Source organism: Drosophila ananassae, chromosome XL (assembly GCF_017639315.1).
Source record: "Drosophila ananassae strain 14024-0371.13 chromosome XL, ASM1763931v2, whole genome shotgun sequence".
Taxonomy (NCBI): domain Eukaryota; kingdom Metazoa; phylum Arthropoda; class Insecta; order Diptera; family Drosophilidae; genus Drosophila; species Drosophila ananassae.
In genome coordinates this window covers 9,774,419-9,797,088 of record NC_057931.1, presented here as the reverse complement: position 1 = coordinate 9,797,088, position 22,670 = coordinate 9,774,419, and the positions used below count along the sequence as shown (strand labels likewise).

General features: G+C 41.1%; 1 protein-coding gene across 2 annotated transcripts in view; it reads left to right on the top strand.

Moving 5' to 3' along the window:
* Window positions 1-22,670, top strand: part of LOC6504684 (chaoptin) — a 153,437-nt gene that overhangs the window by 14,196 nt on the left and 116,571 nt on the right. Inside the window, exon 2 of one of the 2 annotated variants that reach the window (XM_044717119.1) lies at window positions 7,894-7,945. The exons of the other annotated variant lie outside the window; for it this stretch is intronic. The gene's annotated coding sequence lies outside the window, so the exon portion shown is untranslated. The remainder of the gene's footprint in view (window positions 1-7,893; window positions 7,946-22,670) is intronic. 2 annotated transcript variants of the gene reach the window in all.

The following is a 22,670-nucleotide window of genomic DNA, read 5'->3' as shown; positions in this document are numbered from 1 at the left end:
TACCCTAATGGCCCCCGAAAAGCAAGTCATTCGAAGGACTCTTTAGACATTTGCATATTCCTTTTCCCTCCTCGGGTCAGTCGCTCGTTTATCAACCCTCCCAAGAAGAAGACCCAACCACAAGTGGCAAGAGGTATCCGCCAGATAGCCGGTCTATAATCTGAGACTCGTCGGCAACAGATTGAAATAAATCTTGGCATTCATTTGGACCTGGTCGCGTCGCTATGCAAACTATTTCCGCGTTCCACAAAAATGTTGAGGTGCTGGTGCGTGCCGCTACGCACAGGTGACAAGCGGCAAGGACCAAAGGACCTAAGGACTAAGCGTCCCAGGACCAAGGACGCTAGTACGTGATGCCATGCCATTTTGACCATTTTGCCATTTGGCATTTGAGTATTTGAGTATTTCTTTTTCATTAGATCTGGAAATTATATATATTTCATACAGATATATCCTTTGATATTCGAGGATTAGGGACATAAAAGGACATTTAAATATTGAGTTTTAAAGTTCTCTCAACTCTAAACTCTCTAGTCTTCTTAATAAAAATAAGAAAAGTGAACTGAGAACAAGCAATATGAGCAGCATCTTTGATGAAAAGAATCGAGGCAGACATTCCAGGACATCCCAGGACATCCCAGGACACACTCGGACAGAATATTGACAGGCAAAGTCCCAAAGGACTCTCATATTATAACAACATGAAAATAAAAAATGAAAACAGCATCCCAAATCACATAAACACATCGATTTGTGTGTGTGCCAGGACATGAGAGAGTGTGAACAGTGAGTGCCATAAGCGAGCGGACAGAGTTGATTGAAGGCAACTACAGTGAGAGAAATAATATTCCATTTTTTAATATTATTTTTCCTAGAAATTAGGTCCTCAAAAGTCCTCCCTACAAGAATCTTGAAGCACTTAGTTAGTGGGGGCATAAACTTTTGCCTGCCAGTGTTGGATGTCTGTCGGCAGTTGGCCTTCCAGGACACCAAGACAAGGGGGTAACCAGCTGCCACCAGCTCTCAATATTTTTTCATATCTTGTCGACTATTTGTTGGGACTATTTGCTCTGTCTTTATAGTTCTATTTTCTTCTCTGCTCCCATTTCTTTTTTTTTTTAATTCTCTGTTTTACGATTTTAGTTTTATTTTTTTGTAGTTTTATTTTTTGTAAGTTCTTTGTTTCTTGTGCACTTTGTGTGTGTTTTGTTGTGTTTTTTGTGTGTTGGACTGCCTGCCTGCCTGTTTGCTTTGACTTTCCCTCCGAAAGTCCCTCTTGGAAAGTTCGTGAGAATGTCAGAGTCGCTGGAAAGGCAAACGGCAAACGGCAAACGCAAATGACACTAATGCCAAAGCGAGCCGGCCCAAAGAGCTGTCACTCGAAGTGCAAACACAAAGGCACACACATGAGTGTGTGTGTGTATTTGTTGTCAATTTGTCTCATGTTTGTTGGGCAACTTTAACGGCGGGAATCGTTAACTTTGCAAGCCCTTCGGCAACAGGATTTTTACTTCTGATGGCTTCCAACTTAAAGATGCTTATTTCAGTTCTTTTCCCATCAACTTCTACTGTTTATACAAATTTTTACAAATAAGGGGGGGGCTTTCGGCATGTTTTTATTCCCTCATTAGGGAAATATTCCGCTCCTAAGGGGGTTCCCTCGAAAAATGGGTGTTTTTCCAAAAGGGCCTTCTTAGAAAGACTATATCTTTGTCGGTTCTCATCCGATTCATGCGAGAGGTATCTTAATCGATTTGTGGACCGATTCCCCATCGATCTTCATCAAAATCCCAAAACAAAATATTTTTTCAATTTTTTTCATCATTTTCCTGGGGAGACCCCTTCAAAATGTGGATTTTGGGTCCCTAGCCCCCTGAGAAAACTATATCTCGGCCGATTTCCATCCGATTCTTGCGGGGAATACCTTAATCGATTTGTGGATCGATTCCTCATCGATCTGCATCAAAATTTTACAACAAAATATTTTTTAAATATTTTCTCAACAAAATACTTGTCTTGCCAGAAAGTTGAGGTTGAAACCCTTGCCAATTGGCTGAAAATTCGAAGGAAGTGCGCCTCGAACGCCTTGTTTTTATTCGGGAAGCAATTTAGTGGGGCTACTAGACTTTCCACTTAAATTAGAACTGTAAGCAGGGCCACTCCACACACTGATCCCAAGGACCTGGCTTTGTTTCGGCCTGGAGTGGTCCTTGTTCCTCTGTTTCTATTGCCTGTTGGCGAATTTCGGCCAAGAGCTTTTGTTTTTGGCATTGTTGGTGGGTTGCTGCTTGCTTTCTTTTTATTTTTTTTTTTTTTTTTGGTGGCTTGTTGCTATGGTGGTGGGGTGGTGGGGTGGTGTGTGTTGTTGTGTTGTGTGACCTTCGTTACGTGTTTGGCAAGTTCATTTTTAGCGCGCCAAGTTGCCTCCCATCCTGAAGTAGTTGCAAGTGATGCTGAGTGCTTGGGATGCCAGTCCCCCCTCTGAAGTGTGTGTGCGTGTCTGTGGCACATTATGATGTGGCGGTGTGTGTGTGTGTATTATGAACTTGGCGCATTTTCTTCGACATGTGTAAGACCTCTGACAAATGTCTGGCAGAAGTTATTCGGGAAGACAGCGGCTTACACATGTACTTGCCCACCCACACTTCCCATTAAGCCAATAGTCTAGTTTTCACTCTAAAATTAATGGAAACCCTTGACACAAAATGGACATGAAGGACATAATTAATAAATAAGAGAGAGATGGGAAGATAGAGAGTGATGAGAGTGTGAGATCCTTCCCTTTCTGTCCCACTGTCTCAGAACCTAATTTGGCAGCGCCTTGCGCGCTCCTTCATTTTTCATGCATGCTAATGTGTAACATTTTGACAGGATATTCTCTCCCTCCCCTCCCTCGCTACCACCCCCACTCACACCCCGAAGGACGAACAAAAAAAAAAAAACCATCACCTTCTCGTAATAGGAACACCTAAAGACCCACAAAAAGTCAGACAGGCTGTCTAGGCTGTTTACATCCTGGCTCATATACGGCAACATGACTTTGGCATTTTTGTTCGCCTCTGACTCCATCTCCTTGCCATCTCCTTGCCATGTCCTTGCCATGTCCATTGAGGATATAAAAAGAGGCTCCTTCTGGCCCACTTTGTATGCAAATGTGTTGTGGCTTATGTTCCTACTTAAGTCGAATTTATGGTTGCAACTTTTTGGTTTGTCTTCTGACCAATTGGACGACAAATGGTTATTAATTGGTGGATCCTTGTGGCCCACAAGGACACAGGACATGTATTGATATTCGTTCTCTTTGAACTCAAACTCCAAACTTTTCTCAATTAATATTTGCTCGAGATCTTAGAGTCATCTGGAATTTCTTTTAAGAGCTTTATGCCCAAGCACTTGCTATATATGTCCTGGATATCCTGTGTGCTAGTGTGCCAGTGTGTGTGTGTGAAAGATATTCATGCCGGGAGTTAACTTTTTTGGCAAGCTGTGCCAGCGCCATGGCAGTGGGAATGGGAACGGAAATTTCCATAGTTTTACAGCGAAATTTGCTTAATCCCAGAGACCGCCAACGCCGCCAGCGGTTGCACACGAGTCTGGATGTGGATGTGAGTCTTATGTAAGTCTTGAGGAGAATGCAACTGGGTAGGAGGCGAAGGATGCGATGGAGAAGGACTAACGGACAAGAAGCTGACTGACGGAGTGACAGTGAACGGAAAAGATGTACAAGTCTCTGGCTTAAGGCATTTCAATTCAGTATTTCAATTCAGTGTGCGATTTCGTCTTTATTCCGCGATTTGTCAGAGTTCTTTCCGCAAAGTAGTGGCATGTATGAGGCACAGTGAGCTGGGATGTAGCGGAAAAGGAAGCGATATGGATTATAGCAGCATTAGATCAGTCACTATATATCGATAAGATCTATAAAAGTAGGCCCATCTCTAAGCTTCTGGCAAGATCAGTCACGATAAAAGCTTTTGAACTTGTTCCATCTCTAAGAATGAGAACAATCTACAGGCAAGATCAACCGTATTAGATCCCTTACGATGTATCGATAGAAGCTATTGAGCGTGGTCCATCTCTAGGAGGGAGAATAAGCTCCGCGATATATCAATAAAAGCTTTCGAACTTGGTCCATCTCTAAGAGTGAGCACAATCTACAGGCAAGATCAACCATATCGATAGAAGCTATTGAGCGTGGTCCATCTCTAATAGGAAGAAAAAGCTCCCGACAAGATTAAAGATGTCAGGCTTTTAGAAAAATTAGCTCTTTTCTTATGGAGAGCCTTCTGGAAAGCCATACACATCCTTTCTCTTTGTTTTATGACCTTGTTGAATGCATTCACGTTTGATTCTCAATCCCCTTGATTCACTTTCCATAGAAAGGACGAGGAGAAAGGTGTGTGTGTGTGAGAGGGAAATAATAAAGGAAAAACATTAAACCGAGATTATTCAAATCAAAGGCGGCCTTGCGGGCTAAAATGCACTCCCATACCCAAGTGCCACCCACTGCCACAAACAGCCACACCCTACACCCACACACCTCCACCCTGCACAGAGGCAGGCAATGAGAGAACCGCATTGACTTGCTCCCTCATGCATATGTATGCGTGCTGGTGGTATTTGTTTATGCGTCCGCCATCTTGTTTGATCAAACACGAGCGCAAACACATCTGTATATTTATGAGTTGTGGGTCACGGGTTACCCACATGCCAGTACCAGTGCCAGTGCCAGTGCCAGAGCTAGTGCCATCGCTAGTGCTAGTGGTGGGCTAGTGCTCCTCCCCACCTGGCTGATTGGATTAAGAACAGCCCAAACCCCACCCCACACGACACTAATATTATTTATATAATTTAAACACTTTCTCACTCACTCACTCACTATCTATATAAAAACAAAATAATTCCCACAAACTTTTCATTGAATTTCAAAATAGTAACCATGTGTGGTTATTTTTAATTCTTTTTTTTTTTATTATTTTTTACGATGTACGACCAAAGGACCTTCATACATACTCGTTTACTCGCTACGGAAAGGTGTATAAATATGCATACACTTATGTGGCACGGGGCATGTGGCACGAGGCATGTGGCATAGGGGGCATGGGGGGCATGGGGGTGTCCCAACCAATTCGATTTCCATTTTTGCACTAAATTTATGCGCAAGTGCAATGCAATTTTATTGAATTTGATTAGAAATGCATCAAGGCTGCTGCTGTTGCTGCTGCTGCTGTTGCCGCTGCTGCTGTGGCAGGTGCAAGTGCGGCTGGTACTTCAATTTGTTGAACATCTGGCTGGGAAAGCATGTGAAGGTCGTTCCAATAGAGTCCTGATGACAGCCAGGATCGCAAAATAATACAACTCTGAAACTGAAACTGAAACTGAATATGCATTTGGGTTAAGTCGTGCCTCGTGCCACCTATGCCTTGTGGCTTGTGGCATCTGTAATTTACACATCAAAGTATTGACAAAAAAAAAGGGATACTTAGAGAATAGTTATCCCTCGCATCATCACTTGACTTTGTAGCTTTAAAGACACACACTCTCGGTTGCAACCAAAAATGTATCTGCAACTTGCCACTTTCCCACGCCCTCTCCCTCAGCCACGCCCACTTTTGTTGGCCAGTGCTTATGCAAAGCATATTGTTGCTCATTATCTTCACAAGGATTAACATGTTATCCTTGGCACGCGCGGCCGCTTCCCATTACGCTGGGTCCTTGTTCACTTTTTTTTTTTTTTTATTTTTTATTTTTTGCCCACTTTATCGTGTCCTGTTGATGATGCTTTCTACCTTTCTCTTTCTCGCCACTCTCCTGCTGTCTCTCTCCTTCTGCAATTTTTTCTTGATTTTTTTGTTGTTTTTTGAATGGTTTTTGGTTTGCTTTGTATCTGCAGCGTTGTACCTCTCGATTTTTGCATGGCGCTCGCTTTGCTTTTCCATGCTTTTTCCTTGCTTTTTTCTCCCTTTTTTCTCGCTTTTTTCTTGCTTTTTTCTCGCTTTTTCCAACTGTGTTTTTTAGCTTTTCCGTATGCTATTCTTTTTGTTGTTCTTTATGCTCTTTTTGAGGGGTATTTCGGTTTTTTTTTTTAAATTAAATGCATAATTATTAAATTATCGATAAATATCGATTATCCTACACTCCTACGCTTTAGTCTACTACCATTATATTTTTTACCAAGCTTGGTAGAGGTGCTAGAGTCCTGCTTATTGAATAGAGGCCTTTATTTATACTGATAATAAGTCATTATTTGTTATTTTATCCAAAAACATCGATATTTATCGATTAATGATATATTATCAATAGCTCTAGTTTCCAACCACATTTTTCTTAAATATATGTCAGTTATAAGAGTCCTGTCTATTAAATACAAGTCATTATGAGGCTTAAATTGCATATTTTTCATACCAAACTATCGAAATTTATCGATAAATTATATATTTTCAACTTGCAAGAGTCCTTAGAGCTCCCTCTCTCTAAGTTTGAAGTCTATACAATAATCAAGCATCCTGGAAGGGTATCTAACTAGTCGTCCTAGCCTGAAGCTAACCCCCACCGACCGTGTTTCGGGATCCTGTGTGCTAAGTACTGTGGGCATCGCAAGCCTCTTCTGGCAGCTTTTGAGCGCCTTGCAAGCGCCAAATGCGTAAGAAGAATTATTACCGCATTTTCTCTTTTCGCCTTTCGCTCCGACGGATTTGCACGTTGCCTTTGGCTTGCTTAACCATCCGGTTATGCCACGTTCCTGTGCCCCCCTCCTGAGCTCCAGCCCTCTGGATGGTATCCTGGCTTTCTGGAATCCTGTAGCTTGATACCAGGATTGCTCTCTAGTTCCAGCCCGGTGTATTGCTTACAAATTGTCCGTCTCCTTGCCCAGCGGCATTATTCTCTGATGCAATTTTTGTTGCCTTTGATGTCGCTCATACGCCGTGTTGCACGCGGGGCGCACCTTGAGGGTATTTCGGTTAGCAGCTTGCAAATACTCAGTACTCTGGTGGAACTCTGGTTGCGAAAAATATTAACCAGATTCTGGTGAACCATTACCAGGTATTCCACGTTCTCCTGGAGGTTCTTTAAAGACACCATTACCATTCTGGTCATTCTGGTTTGGAGAGTTACCTTTAGCTTTTGTTTTAAATAAGTTTTCTATTAGGGGGGGATGCTATGGTAATTCTCCTTTTTGGTGACTTTAACTCGCTGCTAGCTTGACAAAAAGGACAAAGGACTGTGGCCCGGACTCTGATACAATTGCGGAGGTAACAACAAAATAATAAAACAAAGCAGCCAAGCACATAGCACGAAAACAAACAGTCACAAAAAACAAAGCAACAAAGAGAGGAGAAAAGCAAAGAAATAACACAAAGCATTGGGATTGATTGAATTTCGAATTTTTAAGCATTTCGCCGCAGTGCAAAAATTTCGTTAGTCGAACTGCAGGAGCAAACGCAGGCAACCGAAAACAGCTAAAAAAAAGAATATAACAAAAAATGCTACAAAAAATGAAAAAGTACAAAAGAGAAAAGACAGGAAACCCCCCCTAAAAAAATGTATAAAAAAAAAAATGAAAGAAATGGCAATGTTATAAATATTGCAAGAGCTTTTTGATGTGGAGAGAGAAAAGTTCAGCATTAAGGTGAAAAAAATTAAATTTCGGGGAAAGGTTCTTAGAGCTCCGACCTTCATACCAAAAAGCCAACATCTTGAAAGAAAAAAGAAAATAGTAAACAAATTTTTGGACAAAATAGGAAGCCCAAATAAACAGCTGTCAGAAAAACACGTGTCGAGGTGACCCCGACCCCCAAAAACGGGTGACCCCGTTCAAAATGAATCTTTCGAGGCTAAGAGGGCTTGAAACTCATGTTCTTAGCTCAACATTATTCTGTTTTTTACTCTTTTCAGTGTCCGAACCAGAGCCAGAGCCCGAGTCGGAGCCAGGGCCGGAGAGTTCGAGGTAATTGAATAAACGATCCACAATCATGAGTCAATGTGTGTAGGTGAGTACACTCACTAGAGCACTTCTTTTTCACTTCTATTGACCAAGTCCGAAGGCAATGCACTATCAGCTTTCAGCAGAAAGGAGGGGAGATGGTAGAATACCCTAGAATACACTAAAAGAAATGGTTTTTGGATAATATTTAATATAATACAGTAAAGGTTGAGAGTTAAGAGACTATTAAGGTAAGTAAGGGGTTCTCTAAACACCCTATCCTGTTAGGCTATACAGACCTTGTCTCCCCTTATTTCTTATACTGCCTTTAAGGAATCAGAATACCCTACAAGGATACTATGAAATAGAAGAAGGAACTGAATCAAAGTGCCAAAAAAAAGAAACAAAAGACGAAGCAAACGAAAAAGAATACAAAAAGAGTGTGAAGAGAACTTGTGCATATTGAATTAAGCGACAAGTGCAAGTAAGTTTGAGGCTTTTTAAACTGTTTTTCAAGAGAGTATGTGGGTGTAGGGTGTATAAGGGGTGTGCCAGTGTGTACCAGTGTGGCAGTGTGTGTGTGTTAAAGTGTATGGGTATATGAGGGCCATTATTTTGTTATAACAATGGCGAAAGTTTCGAGGCAATGCCCACAAGCTGAAGAGAGAAAAACGCCCACCAGTGCCTCAAGTGCACCGAACACTTAACACAATCAATACACATACACTACACTACACTATATATACACCACACCACACACACACACACACACACACACACTCTATAACAACCAGGAAAGGGAAAATGAGTTAATGGAAATTCTTAGCAAGTATTGTGATTTGACAGCTGCGTGTAAACTTGCGCACAAAAGACGATGTCGGCGATGAAGAAAATTGCGATGATGATGGTGTTTGAAAAAGGAGTAGGAAAGTATAGTGATTTTCTAGGGGGTTACCCTGTATTACAAACTATTAAATAAAACTAGAGAAGTACTATTGATAAAAAGAGACATAATTCTCTAAAATCTATCACATTTCTTCAATTGTTTTTATTACATTTTTAACTTCTAAACCCCCAAAAGTCCCATCACTCTCTATTAATCATATGATACCCTGTAGAAAGGGTGTAAAAGCTGTTAAAGCATCGACTAACTGCACAAAGGACCGCTCCGAAAAACTGACAGTTTAAAGGAGCTGGCTCTTTTTCCCAAAAAATGGCCAAAAAAACGGAGGAGAAAAAGAAAACCTGGCCAAGTAAACCCCCTCAGAGTTGATTCGTTTTTCTTTTGTGACCAAACGTTTGGGACCATCATTGTGAAATAGAAAGGAAAACTTCGGTCTCGACTTGAAAAAGAGCAAGTTTTTTTTTTTTCCATCCAAGGAGTGGGGAGTTCTCCCGGGGATTCCCAGGCGTATGAGTGTTAGTCCTTCCCCAATAAAAAGGACTCCCAATCCGCAAACGCATCATTATCCATTTGCCAGTTTGCAGTTCATGGTGCGTGCCAGTATTTCTCAGAATTCATTACAAAACACAATAGTAGAGTAGAATATATATTTTTTTTATTAATTATTTTATTTATAGTTTGGTTTCTGGTTTGGTTTTCTTTAAGAATTGTGAGGTTTAAGTCCCAGGACTACCTCCTGCCGCCATAGGCTTTGGGGCCAGTGATTAATGACTTCCTGCCGGTCAGCTGTGTGCCATAAAAGTCACCAAGGATAAATGGTTGTGGGGATATGGCCGAAATGCAGCTGCCACTCAATTAGGCGCGTGCCAAATGAATTTATCTAAATTATTGGAATTATTATCATCCCGAATGCCATGGCTATTAAAATCTAACGCTTTTCGCTTTTTAACGAGAAATTATATCTCTGTTGTGTTGTTGTTTTTATAGTTATAGTTATAGTTATTGTTATTGTTATTGTCATTGCTGATGTCCTTGTCGCGAGAAGAAGCCAGGAGCCAGTAGCCTGTAGCCTGTAGTGTTGGAGGAAAATGCGCGTCTTTTATGACTTCCGTTTTGGCTAAAATGCCGCAACGGGGCCATGACTGGGTGGGGGTGGGAGTGGGGGCGATTGTTGCAAGCTTGACTCCATGCTTGAGTGCACTTGATCTCCAGGACACCGCCCACCTCCCCCTCCCCCAATCCCTATTCCCAGGCATCCCAACAATTGTCTCCGTCCTGGTCGCATTTTGTTTGTGAAAATAAAACGAAAGAAAACAAAATTGTAATGAAAAGCACAATAAACTGTCAGTTTAAATATGAAAGACTCTCGCCGGTTGTCTGTCGGGCTGTCGCCTTGGCTTCTTCTAACTCACGCCCACTGCTTTCAACGCCTTTTTAGAACAAGAGGCGCCTGGCAAGGACATCTAGAAATTAAAGCAGCCGAGACTCAAGACTTCAAGACTAACTTTCAAACTCCAGAGATGAGAAGCTCCTCGCTCTCTCTATTAAAGCCTTTAACTTTTAATATTGTAGTCTTTAAAGAAAAGAAAACCCCTTGCTGGATAGCCCAGTTCCTCTGGCTCTCTATTTTGAGCTTCAAGTGGCATGCAAGGAGCATTGAAAGGAGCAGCTAGAGGCAGCCACACGGCGTATACGTAATGCCGCAGCCGCAAGTCTCCTTTGTGGGCAAACTTGTCGCTACTTAGCGAAAATAAAAATAATATAATACTCCAGAGCCAGTGCCAGAGCCAGAGCCAGAGCTAGAGCTAGAGACTCCCTCTAACAATGCAATGGAAATCATTTGGGGTCACTCGTGAGAAAGTCTTTCTCCCCAAAAACACGCATTGTTCAAATGCTTCTTTGGTGTGAAGTGAATCCGTAATGAATCCGTAACTGCTCCTCATTTATTTTCAGAATCTTTAACTAAATGTGAATAGATTTTGAGTTAAACGTTAAAACGTAAAATTATAGAAGCCCACACTGCGTATGAGTGATTAGTTTTCAGAGCAGCATCCTTTTCAGATGAAATGCAATAAAAATTGTGACACGCCGAGGCTGACGTGTCCTGCTGGGCGGAACTTGTTCCGTTGATGACAATTGCAGTTTGTTCTGGACAATGCATACAGCCGTCCTATCGTCCTTTTTGGGACATTTTCAACCAAATACTCTCTCTAATACTAACTTTCCCAGCCAGCGCAGTGCAGTGCAGTGGCAGTCTGTCGCATAAAAGTGAAATAAAATGCAATATAATAACAATAACTGTAACAATAACCAGAGCCAGGATGTGGACTTGCAGGAGTTTCAAATAATTAAATGGCAACAACAAACAACAGACAACAAACAAGAGTGCCAACAATGCCACAAAAATAGAGAGAAACAAAAAAGGCACTGGGATGTCTTTAATTTTAAGGATCACAGGACACTGTCTAGCTTGTAAGGACGAAGCTGTAAAAGGCAGAGAGAGAGAGCTCTTAACGCCTCGCCATTTCCTTGGCAACACTTTCAAGTGTCCAAATTGAAATGTATTAGTGTGGGACTTTCTTGCCACACACTGTACTGCCAAATACATCAATGGCTAAGGGGCTAAGGGTGTGTGTGTTGAGGGGGTGTGTGTGTTTTGGCCATAAATCTCAACGCATCCGCTCGTAACTGTTCGAAAAGCGACAGCAATTAAAAATGGCCAAATGCCGAAGCAGAGCATAAAAAATTTCGCTGCAGCTTGGCTCTTAAGACCACTTAACAGTTCCTTAAGGATGCAGCAGCAGGATGCCTCTCCCCTTCCTCCTCCTGGGGAGAATGGCAGGTCCTGCAACTATGTTGTCCCGAATGACAGCCGTAAAAAGTCGAGATTTACGCGACATGAACTAGAAAATGACATAATATGTCGATAGAGAGTGCAACAGGATGTCAGGCAGGATAGCAGGACTATAAGCCATTGCATCTTTAAGAACGAACTATTCCACAAGTATTTATGATTCAATATAGGACCCAAGCCTGGCACTTAATCGCGGCCAAAACGATTCAAGTTCAGGACAACAATTTAACCAATTTATGGGTCAGCCAGCTCACAACTTTGGCTCGCAACTCAATAAAAAAGAGAGGAGGGTGGCCGGAGCTCTCGTATCTCGTATCTCGTGCGTTATAAAACCAAATGATTCTATTAAAATGAGATTTGTGCCATTCATGCGGAAATCAATCTGCTCTTTCGTATCACAGGATCACAGGGCATCCCAGGACATCCCAGAGACTGGATGGAAATCATAAATTATTTTCACCAAAACCCAACATCGAGTATCTTGTTTGGAGAGACACAACAATAAAATATTCATTGCTTGTTTATTGAATGTAATTTAACAACACTTAACCCGCTCAATCACAGTAAAAACCCATTGGGTCGAACCGGAAAAATCAACCGGAAAGAGTACAAGTGGAGTGGAGGGAAGGAAGGGATCTATTACGTGGGTATTTAATCAGATTTTTTATGACCCAACCGGGCCAACAATAAAAATGTAAATAGACACAAAAGGATTGGAAGATTTTCGGGAAGGACTCTCCTTCACTTTTGACCATCACTTGAAGACTTTTATAGGCTTATGGCTATAGGCCATAAAAAAAAAAAGTATATTCTCCCATGGGTTTGAGGTTAAAACCAATCAGTCAGCACAAAATTAACATTCTTGGGCTTAATTATGTCACAGACTGAGAGACTGCCAGAGCGACTGCCAGGCCTGGGCTGAGGGAGTAACTTTTATTGGATGTTTTTCTATTTTCTGGAAGCCTGTCAGTTTCCGACTAAAATGTACTTTTTCCCCCCACCCATTCCCGCCTGCCATCATATTACATAGAATAATTAATTAATTTTTGGGAGAAACATTTTGCAATTACTCTAATTGTATTTGTATTTTCTTAGAAGAGAAGCGAAGTGAAGAAACTTGAGCTTTAATTTTGTGATCTATGAGGGAGACTTTAAAACAGAAATCCTTAAAAAAAAGGGATACAGAAGGATAATCTGGCTCTTTTTGTGTAAAATCCATAAATACAACTGTAACAGTTACTGGTTGCCGTGTTTTCGCATTGATTGTGACGTGTTACGTGTTGCCTCCAACACACAAACATTCCGTGGCACTCCTGCAATCCTGCCCCTGCCCCTGCCACAAGCCGTCCTGCCACAAGGATGAAGGCAAATTGGATTTTCATGCATACTTGGTCACACGCGCCCGCCCCGAAAAGGCAAAAGCCCAAACGGATGGCGGATGGAGATTGGGAGCGAGATGGCGACGAAGATGGGGACATAAGCCCGGGCCACGCCCCTGGTCAGAGTCCTGTGACGGTTCCTGTTCCTCTGTTAGAGTTGGCAAGTCTGTTTTTTGGCTTTAAAAAGGCTAAAAGTCCTTTGAAGTCGAACTCTTTTTAAGGATACAATTTATAGTTTTTTTTATAAAATAAAATATTGAAAAATATTAGAACTCTTTAAAAGGACATCTCCAGCCTTCTCCGCCTTGTGCTAAACGCTGTTATCCTGCCGCCTGCCTCCTGCCTGGGAGTGTCTGGGTCTGAGTCTGGGCCGCATTGTCCTTTTTCCTTTTCGGCCTCGCCTCTCATATCCTTGCTCGTTTGTGCGTTCGATTCGACCCGGCCTGTTGTTGTTGCTCTCGGCATAAATTTATTATAAAATAATTTGCATAATTCGTTATTACTCAGCATAAACAAAGTGAAATTAAGACGATTTCTTTTCATGCCTACACTGCCTGTTATCCTGGCATCCTTGCATCCCTCCGCTGTTACCTCCTGCCTGCTGCCTCCACTTGACTCTCCATCTTCAAATCTCATTTCCAGGATCTGTCTCCGTGTCTATTTTGTCAATGTCATTTGTTTAGTCAAAGGCTCAGGACTCCACCACCACCACCTCCACACCTTTGTGTTTGTCAAGCAGCATGGATTTCTGAAATCCTTGGGAGGCCTGAGCTCCCAAGGATCTCCTTCTCCATCTCCTTCGAATTGAAAACGAATGCAGCCTTAGACCGAGAGCCGGGGCTTTATATTTATGATTATTGTAAATCTATTTGCATGATTTTGGAGAAAGGAAACAGGACAGTGGAGACAGAACCTTTCATTGTTTGATGTTAAAGTTTCCACTTTAAAGTATTTCTCTTTTTGGAAAGAGAACTTTAAAGAAATAAGTAGGATTCATGGGACCCTGGAGATATTCAAAGATGCATTCAAAATCATTTGATTTATCGATGGATCCTTCTTGTTCCGCCATTTTCAGCTGGCCAGGGCCAGTGCCAGTGCCAGAAACTTGACCTATCCGGCGCCATTTTGTACAAATATACATACATATATCCTTGGTCCTTGGGCTCCTTCTCTCTCTCTGGCCCAGACAGCCATAGGTGGAATACATTTTGTAGCTTTTGAATGCTAACTGAGTTTACTTTTCAATTTGATTTGGTTGTCTAAGCAAATAACGTAGCCATCCAGCTCGCAAGTATAAACAAATGGTTGTACTTACAGCCGGCTCCTTCCTGCTCTCTCTCTATATGTATATGTGTGTGTCTGTGTGTGTGTGTAGACAAGGATATGGGAAGGCGAATGGATGATACTTTAGATTTTGATTGCCTGTCTGAGTAGGAGAACGTCCTCAGAAGTCCTTTCTTTCTTTACCCAGCAGCCGGCTGCCGGCCCAATCTCCATACAAAAGCACTATTTATTATGCCCGTAAGTAAATATTATTCACGTTAACTTTTCAAAATATTTTCCTTTTCTTTTGCTGGCCAGAGAATAGATTTCTTTTTTCTTTGCCTTTTCTGTTGGGTTCTCTTAAAGAACTAATTCTTATAGGGGCGCTGCTGCACATTGTACGGCTAGTTCAGAGAGTTAAACTCGTTAAAGTAAGGCCAAGGGTCAGACCTTCCCGCTAAAACGTAATAAAGAGTTGGTTCTCTTAAAGAACTAGTTCCTTTTCCCGCTCCATACGTATATGGGCGCTGCTGCATATTGTACGGCTAGTTCAGAGAGTTAAAGGAGAGAAAATACAGTTTGTTTCACTTTTTTTGTTGGAAAAATAAAATAAAATCAATGTTTTAAACTCATTAAAGTCAGGGTCAGGCCTTCCAGCTAAAACGTAATAAAGGTTAAAGCTTTGAAAACTGAACCCAAATCGTGGCCATCTCTTGGCCATTTCTACCCTTCAGCGGCAGGACAACAGAGAGAAGGAAAATGGATTGGGGAGGATAAAGTGCCATAGAGAAAATGCTGGAAAAATGAGGAAAATCAAAGACAAGTGCACACCGTAGTCTCGAGCCACAAAAGAGAATCAAAAGTTCAAAAGTGGATACAATGTGCCCGGCCATATTGAGAGTACATGTGTTTGAGTGCACTGAGAAAAAAAAGGGGTGGATTCATAAAGAAAACAATAATAACTAATAAAAGTCTAAGAGGAATTATGTTATTAGTCTTGAAGACAATTTATAAATTATAGTTTCAAGTGTAGAATGGTTCAAGGAATGGGTCTTTTGTTGTTGTGTGATCTGAGAGCCAGATGAGCCGAGTGAATGTCCTTGCCAGGACCCAGGACCTGGCTCGACTGCACATGCTGCCATGAATACGAATTGCATTGAAAGGAGCAGGGCCAAGAGCCTGCCGGTGGGAGACTCTTGTAGGCCGGCTCCGGCTCGCCGTTGCAATGCCAGAAAGTCAAGTTGAAAGACGAGGTCCATTCACTTTTTGGGGGTCAACTTGGTTGGTCAGCCAAGCCGAGCCAGGAGCCAGGAGCCTTCTCTCTCGTTTAATAGAACCACCAACACCACTCGACAGTGGGGCCAAGAACAAGATTATTTAACCAGCGGCAACATGCAAAAGGGGGAAAAGTCAAGAGAAGAGCCAGAGATTGGGGAAAACAGGGCCGGGAAAGTGTAGGCAAACAAGCGAAAGAAAGCCAAAGAAAATGTTAATGGTTCCCACCCACTCCAGCCCAGTCTATCTGGCTCTGTCTCCTCTTCTCAGGCTGTCTCTTTCGCTGGCCATGTCTCTATTTCCTTCTGACTGTCAATATGTGTGGGGGTACAGTGATTTTAAATGAATATAAATGGGTGAAGAGTACTGGGTATTGATATTTTTTTACAATTTATTATTATTTTTATTTGTTGTATAGGTGGAAATTATTTATTTTAAGATTTAAATAGCTTGACATTGAGAAAAGGGTTTTTAAAATTATTTTACTTGTTTTTCAATTATTTAAAAAATAGTTTATTAAAAATTAGGAGTACCGGGTATCAATACTTGAGTTTATTTATTTTTAAAACATTTTTATGAGGTATTTCCTTAATCCTGAAGTACCGAGTATGAATATTTGTCTTTATTTTATTATTTCAGTTATTTCTGCTCTTATAGTACCGGGTATCTATGTTGTGATTTTATCATTTTTCTAAGAAATAATTAAAATCTAGTAGTACCGGATATGAATACTATAACTTATCGGTATTACCCTCAATAAACACCACTCTTTCATAGATTTCTTGGCACAATCTTAAACAATAGGCCACTGTGCCTGGTTGCGAGAGTCTCTGGTATTTGGATATCCTTCTGGCTGCGATGCCTGCCGGCAAAGTTTTAATAAAGACAAGGACAAAAGCGTTGAACAATTTAGGCGCAAAACAGAAACAAAACAAACATTTCATGCTCAAAAAATAAAAATGAAAGCAACCGAGACCGAGACCGAGAGCTGAGCTCAAACACTGGATGAGCTACAGCTACGTATCATACGTATATGGTTTAAGGTCTGGAGGAGGGAGGCAAGTGTACATAGACCGACATATGAGCTGAATTTTCGAGTGGAAAACGCAAGTCAAAGCTAAAAAAGTCAAGTCAGAAACAGAATCAAAAGCCAGAAGGCCTGAAAGCCAGGCAAGGACCATGAAAGTAACCAAAAAATGCTTCTCTTTTCTAATGAGTGTGAGGGAGTGGGAGTGTGTGTGTGTGTGTGTGTGTGCTAATTTACCAGGCACGTATACCCATTTCCATAAACATATAGACAGATACAGAATACACATACGATCTAGAGGAGAAGAATATTATACAGGCATCATGTGTATTATTCAATTACCCCATAATTGAACTGACCCCCAGGTGGTTTTCAGAAACACACACACAAACACACACACGCACTCCTAAATATGGCTAAAAAAATAAAAGCCCCGAACAAATTATGTGTAATTTAATAATAAAATAAACAAACAATAATAGGCCCCCAAAGGGAAACACATTTTCTGCTGAACTATTAGGAGATTATGGAGATAAGAAAATCAAAGGGTTAATTATTCTTTGTTTTTGTTGGGGGAAGGATAACCCACAGCTCCTTGAATAGTTCAAGGAAACTATATCCTTTTTATCGAGATTATCGAGCACTTATCACAAATTGCAGATTACACTCTAATGGGCTTTATTTATTTAATTTCAAGATTAGAAACCTTTCAAATTATTCAAATTGATTTCTTGTTGCGGTCAAGTGTGGGCTTATGCGGTTTGGGGGCGGCATCTCCCTTCTCCCTTCCGCTATGACCTCTCGGGGTGACCTGTCGTGTCACTGTGTGGTGACAAAATCGTTGCAACATTTATGAGGCCACCAGAAAGGGTGGTCATTTCGCAATTGCCGCTTAAGGTGGCAGGCTGTGTTAAGGAACCAGATGCTGGGGGGGGCAGATGTTCCAGGGGCGGATGTAATGCATCAACTCATTTATAAATCATACCCATACACACATCGGCGCATTGAGACTGGGCTCGATTTATGGCCCAAGATCAGGTTTCGGGAGGCAGGACACGCGCGAATGAATTTTCTGCTGGCGTATGAAATTTTTACGCACATGCAGTGAGAGAAATGGGTTAGTTTGGAGGGATAATACAATATTAGGCTTTTAAATTGGACAAAAATGAGAGGAAATGGTCTATAAAATACTAAAATATGAAAAATTAAGGAGATATTATTCATATCCGGTCCTTCTTGCTATTTTTAATTGGGTTAAATCTTGATATTGGGGATAATAATAAGGTTTTAAGAAGAATGAAAAAAATTAATCAATAAATACTAAAAATAATAGAGATAGTATTCATACCCGGTACTTCTAAGCATTCTTACTTAGAATAACTTTGGGATACATTTTTGGGATAAATCTTGATATTTATAATAATAATATTGTATTTTATTAAGAAAAGTGACAAAAATAATACAAAATAATCAAAAAATACCACAAATTTTGGATATAGTATCTATACCCGGTACTTCTCACCATTCTTACTTGAAGATTTCTTGAGAAATAGCATGATATTTATGAAAAGTAATTAAGTAATGACCTTAAACCTATTTCTCGCAGTGCACTTCCCTTTAGGTATTTGTATTTTTAGTGTTTTAGTGCCAGAGTGCCGACGTCAGCACTGACCAGCAGCAACTAACTGGTAATGTTAAAGCCAAATGCCGTACCATCTCGCTGGCCGGGTGAAAGTCAAAGTCAAAGACAAAAGTACAAAGGCCCTATTGAAACCTGCTGGCTTCGCAGGATAAACACGGCCCAAAAAAAAAAAAAACAACAAAAATAAAAGAGGAGAAAACTCTACCTAATTGTTATGGGACGAATGTCTTTCTGCCAGTCGGCCAAAATTCCAAACGCGTCTTGGCCAAGAAAGCTGGGCGGACAAAAAAAAAAAAAAGCGGGCTCAAAGGAAAAAGTGAAAGTGAAAGTGCGGCGGTATGATGATGGCTTTTTCGGGATGGGAATGGCGGAAAAAAAAGGTTTTGAATAAAGCGGCGGAATTAAAACGGAAATTAAGCGCAAAATAAGCAACAGAAAGGCTGGGAAAAAAAAGAAACCAGAAACCAGAAACCAGAGGCTAATTCAAAAACGAGACCCGATAAAGTTGTTTAACTCAGAATGGCATATACGTGGAAATAACAAAAGCGTGGAAAAAGAGAGTTTTGGAACTTGGTTAGGCGATTTGAAAAATACTCTATATTTAGGGAAAATGTAATACCAAATATATACTAAAAATGTGGAAGATATTCATACCCGGTACTTAAGCCTTTCTTTTGAATTATTTACTCTAGATACTAGACTTTTTGGCTTAAAATCCCTTACGATTTAAAGACCTCTTACTTAACTTTCTCAAGATTTTTTATTTATTTTTTTTTTAAAGCATTATTAAATGGAATTTAAAATGCCTTTCGGGTTTAGAATGGAATTCCAAGCAACCCCGGTCGGAGCAAATTAAAATGGCAAATGCTTTTGGCTTCCCGAAACGAGCCGAGAGGAAAAAGGTGAAAAGTACAGCAACCGCAAGTGTCTGCGGGTGGCGGAGGCACTTCTTCTCCATCTCTATAGCCATAGCCATAGCCCCGCCCACTTTTTCCCACAGCTTGTTGCTTAACCCATGGAAAATCATGGAAAAGTTAGGTGGGGGAGGGAGAGCAAGGTGAACACCAAAAACGAGTGCGAACCGCGCGTTTGGCAACTAATTCAAGAGCGTGTTAAGGACGGGACCTCATTAATATGCGAAAGGCGTTGGTGGTGAAAGGATGTGGTAGTAGTAGTAGGATTAGTAGGGCAAAGGACGAAGGTGAAGCTGGGGGCGTGGCAGTTTAGCGGTGACAAAGGGCGACGAAAACAAAAAAAAAATACGAAAAGAAAGAGCATCTAAGCTGGGAATGTGCGTGCAGGGAAGGAAAAAAAATGTAATATATAATATATAGAGGCAGCTACCGGCTTTGAGGGAAATTAAAAACAAATTTCAGCAAGGTCCGTCCACAAATGATGCTAATAGCCAGGACCTAAGCGACCAGGTCACAAAGAGTTGGCCAAGAAGGGGGTGAACTCACTTAGGAAGCAAGTTAACGCGTCGCTGACAGAAGCGAACCGCCTAATGCGCTCGAAAGTAAGCACGATGTGTATAATTATTAAATATATAAAATATATTAAATAGATATATTAAATATATATTAAATAGAAACTAAAGTACAAGAGAGTAGACCCTCTATGCCCTTTAATGTATGCTATACTTTGTAGTTGCTCCTTGAGAGCAATCCACCAGCAAATACCAAGAACTAATTGTCAAATAAAGTCGAGAAGTTATCTGGACATTTCAGTTCTAATGCCATCTGCCATCTGCCACGTCCAGGTAATTACAATTATACATATATTGTCAAATATTCGCACTTAACCAGGCCAATTGCTTATTTAAGCATCCATCCTACCAGTCATTGCCATTCGATCGCCTTTGTCTTTGTCTCTGCCGAAATGGACGAGACAAGGCCCGATTTCATTGAATAATTTAAATTCGTTTTGAAAGCTAATTAGTGGAGTGTGTCAGTGATTAAGTATGCACGACTAGGACTTTAGTTAATTTGTTTTGAACTGCGACTTAAGAAGAGGTATTAGATTTCAAATTAGTTTTAGTTTTAATTGTTGTCTCTTTCTTAATACATCCTCTCTTAAGCGGACAAGCGGACAAGTCTTGATTTAAATATTAAATTTTTCGGAGAGAAGTAGTCCTGTTCGGCCTATGAGATTCGACCTATTTGGGTTGAAAATATTCATCCTTTTGCTGCTTGACCTTTGTCCGTTTTAGTTTCTATCTCTTTCTAAATCGCTAGCCCCCTCTCTTTCTCCTTCTCTTTTTTTTAGCCTGTTTATATAGAGTTTTGTCAGTTGTCAGCGTTTCTGGGCGACTGGGGACTAATGTGGCCTCTGCAAACTAATCAGAAAATGTGTTTGCCATTGTTGTTGTTCCCTAGCTTGTTTCTTGTCATTTAGCATAACGACTACACTGAAAAAATGCTCAAAAACTATGAGAGTTGCTTGAAGTTTCAAGACTATATGATAACTGGTACTTTTGATCTAGAGTTTCGTCTTAAAATCTGTCTCTTTCTCTATGATTTCTTGTTACAGTCAATAAGATTAATCCTTTATTGGTCCTTTATTTTTGTCAGTGTAGCCACAGTGACAAGTTTTGTGTGCATATGTAATTTAGTTTGGTTATTGTTGCCCTTCGCTTGGATCTCGTTTTCGTTCTCGTTTTCGTTTTCATTCTGGCTCTTCATTCTTTTTCAATTCAATTCCATTCCCTGACGACTCCCTTTTAGGTCCTGAAGAGTTTGCCAAAATATTGACTGACATTGATTATACACTCATGGGGTGGTGCCACCCCCTAACCATCCAACCATCCATTCATCCGCCCTGCCCCTCCGATAACTTCCTCTGTCCTCTGTCCTCTGTGATCCTTTGAATGTCACAGACATGAAGCTTATAGCCCCAAGATGCTTGCAGACACAGTTTTTCTATTATGCTCTGTTATGGCATTTGCTGTCTCCTCCTTTTTTTTCCCTTCCCCCTCCCCCTACGAAAATCACATGCTGTGCCCGGTTAAGTTTAACAGTCAAGGACTTTGTTGTTGAAATGTTGATTTTTGTTGATTTGGCTTAGTGGCTGCCACTCACATCACGTCACAGCCCCAGACACATACACTGCTCTACCAACTGGGCACTTCCGGGGGGCTGTCAGTGCTGTCTATAATCAGAAACTAGCTAGGGAGTGTATTAAATATTTTTAGATAATTATTTAATTAGATTAAAGAGTTTATAGTTAAGATTTCAAACTAACAAAGCCTAAGACCTCTACTTATGCTTAGTTTCTCAATTCTAGCCCTAAGAGTTCCCTATTTAAAGACTAACCCTCTCTTGAGCGGACATGCGGACAACTCTAGCCAAAAGTTGTTGGCTAGAAACTCCAGCAACACCTCTTTTCATAGTCCAGCTCCGATTCTCTAGCTCTCTGGCGCTGAAATGTTCCAAAGGCAACTAAACTGCTGATGAAATGGATTGTCATGTGCGTTTCAATTTCCGCCAATGACATTCCCCACACACACACACACTCCCTCACACACACACACTGCCAAGCACACACCATCACATACGGCAGTGTGTGTTTGTGAAAAGTTTGCACAAAGTTTTCCCATGTTTTGTGTGCGGCCATTAAGTGCCATTCCAGAAGCGCTAGAGCGGGGTGTGCCTGTGTGTGTGTGTGTGTGTCTGAATGGGATGTGTAGTGCGAGTGTGAGTGTGTGGGTGTGGGAGTATTGGTTAAAGGGGGCGTGGCCAAAATGCCTTTGTATCCGTTTTGTGTCTCGCTAATGATAATCAACGGGTGGCCCGCAATGATTCCCCCAAATGATTGAATACAAATTTGAGTGCAGGTTCTGTTCAGGGCAACTGATTGATGAATATGAGCCTGCCATTTGGGCCGATGGGCCTCAAAGAACCCTTTCACTCGCCGATTATATTAAATTCATAACTGCTAATGGCATTCAAATTCAGTTTGGACTCAAAATCGTCCGAAAGTGGCAAAAAAATTACCGAAGAATTCATAAATAGTGGGCTGGAAGGGAAAGACACACTTTTTGAAAGGGTCTCCCCAGAAAAATTTTGAAAAAAATTGAAAAAATATTTCGTTGTCAGATTTGGATGCAGAATGATGGGGAATCGATCTAGAAAGCGTTTAAGGTATTCCTCGCAAGAATCGGATCAGAATTGCCTGAGATATAGCCTTCCCAGTGGGCCCTACCCCAAAAACCCACTTTTTGAAGGGGTCTCCCCAGGAAAATTTTGAAAAAAATTGAAAAAATATTTTGTTGTCAGATTTGGATGTAGAAAGATGGGGAATCGATCTAGAAAGCGTTTAAGGTATTCCTCGCAAGAATCGGATCAGAATTGGCCGAGATAATAGCCTTCCCAGTGGGCCATACCCCAAAAACCCACTTTTTGAAGGG